Consider the following 5698-nt stretch of genomic DNA (forward strand, 5'->3'; position numbering starts at 1 on the left):
ACCAGAATCGTAAGATTTTAACAGTCGTCCTCCCTGAACTGTAACTTAAAGCAAGTTAAATATCAGCGAGGTGGTGCCCTAAATTCGAGGTTTAAGGTTTATTTGAGACAGTGAGAACGTCTTATAAATCCTTATATTTGATTCATATATAAATGCCCAATAACGCTACAACCGTTATATCCCTACCTGACAGGCAGCGTACCTTTTGTGATGGATACTCCCACAGGAGTCTATTTGGTGTTGCTAATGTTTAGATTTTATGATAGATAGGCTACATCTGTATATTTTTGGAGTTCATAAATTGCACAGAATGTATTATACACTTGCTTATGGGGGGAGGTATAAATGATAACCTCTTCAATTCCTCTTTGGCAGGACGTGATGGTGGGCAGGCATATTCTGGGCAGGCATATTCTGGACCGACTGCAGTCCAAGTTGGAGCAGGCATTGCAGCGACTGCCCTTGGACCTGGACTATCTCGAGTTCATATGCATGAGTGAAATGACTCTGATTATGTCACTCTCTGCTCACGTAGACTTCACACAGGAGGTAAGTTAAATGGTGTTTGTGCGATGTGGCTTGGTTATTCTGCAGGCTTGCTAGGTTTTGATAAAACCTGCAATAGTCATGGAAAGCCCCCAGGTTGGTCTAATATTTACAGCCAATTCAGACATTTATGTATCTTGTTCACATGTTCCAATCAGTCCACAGACATAAGTTAAATGCCAAAGATAAAAAAAAAACTATTGTATTCTTGGATTTAATGTTACACCACTTTGATAAATAAGGTCCACTGACTGCAGTGACAAATGAAAATCTTCTTCCTTCTTTCTTTTAGGTATTTGAAGGTCTTCTTCAGCTGCACACCCTCATCAGCACTGAATTAGATGGGAGAAGAAAAGCAGTTGTAGTGGACAGGACTGCTGGAGAAAGGAGGTGTCCAAAGTTGGTTATTTCCAAAGACCACCTCCAGCATTTGATTGAAATCGACCTCTCTATCCCCTGTATTTCCAAACTGCTGGGTGTATCAGTGAGCACACTCAAACGCAGAATGCGACAGTGGGGCCTCTCAAAAAGGGAAGGCTACAGTAAAATGACAGATGATGAACTTGGCAGCTTGGTCTCTGCCATCAAGCAAGACTCCCTGAATTTGGGTTGGTGCTTTTTACAGAAAGATTTTCTTTGAATCATCATGATAATGCACTTGTCCATAGCATTAAAAAAAATGTGTGCCATAATAGTAACTTTTGAAATGACAGGGTTTTCCACAAGCGCCAGCTGGCGGCCATATAGGAAAACAATTAAGTCTAGCCGGCTACTTTAATGACTTATTTTTATTGCCTATAGGCTATAAATATTAGTTTTCGATTTTAATAAAATTAAATGTTTTTCTAACAGACTAACAATAATGCCAAACTGAACCGCACTCCATTAATGTTGTGATTCGCTCTGCTTACACTGATAATAACCACAAATTACTCTGATCACCGCCGACTTCATTGCTCACAAGTAAGAAAAACTTTTTGCGGCGTTGTTCTGTGAGTTTTTTCCATTTCTCACCTTTATGGGCAATTACCTTAGGTACTCGATAGTAACCCTTTCCCTTCTCTCGGTTAGACCGATTGCTACATCCACAAAACTGAGGCATTTTGGGCAAAAAAGTGGCAGGCAAAACAGTGTTTTCAATGGGCTCCAGCTCAGGTTGCCCACCACTTAGGTTCGCGCGCTTAGAAAATATGGAATACAGTATAGATAATATATGGATTTAAAAAATGGTCTATGGCATACATTCTCCAGATTTCTGGATTCTACACTGCACGAAAAGAGGGATTTGTGTCACTGTGGACGGCAGTGAACTTCCGCGAATTCGCCTAATTTTCGGACGCACCTGGGCGCTTGCGGGCAGACAAACTTTAAGTTTGTTGAGCGAGAAAATCGTCGGAAACGAACCCGACTCGCGGCGGGCTCTCACAGCGGGGTGCTAATGGCCCAGCGATTAGCACCCCGCTGTGAGAGCGCCTGGACCTCTCACTGGCCTCGCTGGTATTGGACAAAAAAGGCACGTGATTACATAAAAAAGCTCCTGTAAAGCTGTCCGCCCATTGGCCAATAAGGTTAATATATGCATACTTTATATGGGCATATCATTCAGTAATTATGATTAATAATTGTGATTATGATTACTAATATTCCTGGGATGTTTGTGTACTTCATATATTCACGCCATTCTTATAAGCTGCACTATGACTAGGCTATGAATGCAGGCATGAATGACGTGAATCTATTGAGGAAATGAAACAGGAAACTTTTCTTTTTTAAAGCGCTTTTATTGCCACACCACACAATGTACATAGCTTACATTGTAATAAGAACCATATTGATAATAAAGAATTGAAAACTATATACACACACTGCTGTAGCCTACAATATACACAATAAGCCTAAACGCTGCCGTTTGGAATCCGCATTCTTCGCATTACTCCGGTCCCTGCAGGGTCTGCGGGAGTTGTCAGACGTCCTCATCCTGGATCAGAAGCTGGCTTCTGGGAGCTGTTACCAATAAATAATCAAAACATAGTCTATCCTTGCACAGCATATTGACAACTTGTCTATAAAGTAACGAAAGTCATATTGACAGCGTATATGTTCTTATTCTCTTTCACTCTTCTGTGGTGAGACTGTGAGTATTTCGGGTTGGCTTCAAGACGCGCCTGTAGCACAGCACACAGGTCCGTCACGCAGCTAAAAAAAAAAACAAACAAGAGGAATGAATAAAATGACCAGTGCTTAAAAGTATCAGTGCCAGAGCCGTGGTAAAAGTCAGCGCCGCTCACCCTCGATAGTGTCCCCGTCTACCTCTCTGAAGTTCGGACTGTTTGACACCGCCTCCTTCAAGCGACTCGTTACATCCATATTGTGAGGTGACAGTAGCCTGTAAAAACAAAAGGCCTATGGTTTATAAAAAAAAAAACTGCATTGCCGTAACGTAACATCGGGTCCAACTCAACTAGATATTGGGAGAACATTCACTTATTCTTACCCTTGACCTGGATTATAATGCCACGGTGAGTTATGCAGGCGGCGAACTGCTTCCTATAAATTGAAAACACGAAATTCATTTTTTTAAATAAAGCAACTCACACTGGTTTTCACGTGATGGACACAATTAAGTTGAGTTTAGCCTAAAGCCACAGTCAATAACCTACTCTTACCGCGATTTTCGGATTCTGTATCCGCCTTCTCTTGGGGGTGCGCTCTTCAACTTCTCTGGAATGTAACTCCAGTCCGTTCTCGACGGCCATCTTGCCTCCAACCTAGCGAATCTCTGGTCGATTCCCTCCAGAACCCTCTCCACGACCGTATCCACAGTGCTGGCCACCATACGAGACATCCCGGTCATAGCATTCAACAGGACTTTCATTTTATCTGCCTGTAAGCAAGTGAGTAAGTAAGTTTAATATACAGCACATTTAAAATCAGCGAGAACTGTCCCAAGTGCTGTACAGTGTCAACAAGACTAAAATTAAACAATCAAATGGTCATGTGCAAGTAGAAAAAAACACACAAACCTGTAGACCCGCAGAGAGTTGCTGGGGAGTTGAAAGCAAGTTGTCTTCCAGCCATTGTATTCCGCAAACCAGGGCGGTTTTCACAGTACGGGACTCTGTCTGCCTTTCTGTCTGCCTTTCTGCCGCCAGATCTGCTCCTTAAACTTTTTGTTTACACTGCACGACACAATGTTTCTCATACGTGATTGAACGAGAGCTTATGCGAGCCGTTAAGCTCCACCAATCATATGCATATGCGTCATTACACGGAATACTCGCGAGACAACCTCCCGTCCTTTTGCTATTTAATGTTGTCTGACCACAGCTGGCAATTTGCACTGTTTTGACACAAAAATGGACTCTGCAAGGACAAAGAAAAGACCTCGGCGATATTGTGACCATTGTGACACCGAATTAAGCCATACACAATAAAACACTGAGCGCACTACTGCACATTATGTATACAGGCCAGATTTCTATATTTTTATTTCTATTTTATTTAAGAAACCTTTTAGAATATTGCTGTTGCATGCTTATTTTATCTTTATCTTATCTTTATTATTATACATTTGGACATCCAGTGCGGGCAACAAAGAAAATAATTTCTTTGTTCAGGGAAACACGTTTCTAACTGCACATATGACAATAAACCTTTGAATCCTTGAATCCTTGAATTTTGCCCACAAAAAGCGGTATTACAAAAGAGGTGTTTGGGAGAAAAAAAACCAGATATGCATCACCTGTCACCAGCAGACAGCGTGCACCTCTTCTTTTTCAAGACAACACAGCAACAAACTTGGCTGGAGTTGGAGGTGATGAACGTGTAGAAACAGGCCTGCCCACCCCCCACCTCACCTCACCCCACCCCACTTGAAAATGACTGTGGCAGCTCCTGACCTGATCACTTGCATTTACATATTAAAGGCTCTCCTAAGTAGGGGAGGGGATGGGGGCATGGGGGAGCAGTTGCCAGGTCAATTTGCGACAATTTGGGCCAAGTTTTCACTTTTACCACCGCAAATGCAGGGGCTTAACGTATGCGGACATGTAAGGGGCCACATACACCCACAAATCCCTCTTTTCATGCAGTGCTACTGGTGTAATGGACCACGATGTACAGTAGCTGCATTAAACAATTGATACATTTTTATTTTGAAGATATGGTGTGGTAATGTTTGGTGGAATAGATGGCTTTTCAAGAAAGGTCAGTGTCCCCATGGAGATTAAAGTGTGTGATATAATATTCAATGTAATTTCCTTAAAGCAATACTTACCTTTCTGGCATTTTTACACTTTTCTTTTGTAATCTTAAAATGCTCCTAATAAGCTTATGGCACACTAAAATGTAAAAGCAATCCACCATATGTTGAAACTCGTCAATATTCAATTCTCATATATTTCTGATAAAAGTCCGACCAATCATTTTATTTGGACCGAATAAAATGATTTGCCGAGCTTCCTGCCTGTCATCCGTCCCCACCAGTGATGCGCGGGCTGACCCAAAGCCAGCGGGCGCCTGCAGGCATCCGCGGCCAGCCGCAGTTGCGGGTCATAAAAAAATATTTTTAATGATGTTCGGGTTGCAATCGGTCGGGTCGTTTTGTCGTTTGAGATAAACATTAAAAAATAACGTGGTAACGTGGTAAACGTTTGTAATTCAAACAGTAGACACAATGTTCTATTAAATAAATACACTTTATTGGCTGAATAACTTCCGCAGAGATGACGTACGTGGTCAGAAGTACAGTAGGTATGGAGACGGCAAGAGAGAAGGTCAAGTTGGGAGAGTGGAAGCTCCGCAAACACACACGCAGAAAAAGTAAGGTTTGGGACTCATTCGCCGAGATCATCAAAGATGATGAGCAAAGTGCAGGCTTTGTCATGTGCACCTCCTGTGAAGTTGCCTATAGCCAATTGTTGTGGGAAGGCTACCTCTATTTTTAGATGCTGAGTGCTAATTTAACTTGAATGCTGAAGCAGGGAAAGTTTGTCAACACAAACTTACAAGCAATGCCATCTTACAATTTTAACACCTTAAAAATGAATGCAGGTAGGCTATATGAGGTCTGTTGTGCGTTGCCAATGACACTAGGATGTTCATTAAGACCATTGGCCACTTTTTTTAAAAGCGGGTCGGGTCAACATTTTTT

General features: G+C 42.0%; 1 long non-coding RNA gene across 1 annotated transcript; it reads right to left on the bottom strand.

The window, feature by feature from the left end:
* Positions 1-2652: 2652 nt before the first annotated feature.
* Positions 2653-3070, bottom strand: LOC142397826 (uncharacterized). Its single transcript, XR_012772728.1, has 3 exons — positions 3041-3070; positions 2835-2932; positions 2653-2742 (listed from the first exon to the last, which is right to left on the bottom strand). It is a non-coding gene; the product is annotated as an uncharacterized LOC142397826 (long non-coding RNA).
* Positions 3071-5698: the final 2628 nt, after the last annotated feature.

Source organism: Odontesthes bonariensis, chromosome 2 (assembly GCF_027942865.1).
Source record: "Odontesthes bonariensis isolate fOdoBon6 chromosome 2, fOdoBon6.hap1, whole genome shotgun sequence".
Taxonomy (NCBI): Eukaryota; Metazoa; Chordata; class Actinopteri; order Atheriniformes; family Atherinopsidae; genus Odontesthes; species Odontesthes bonariensis.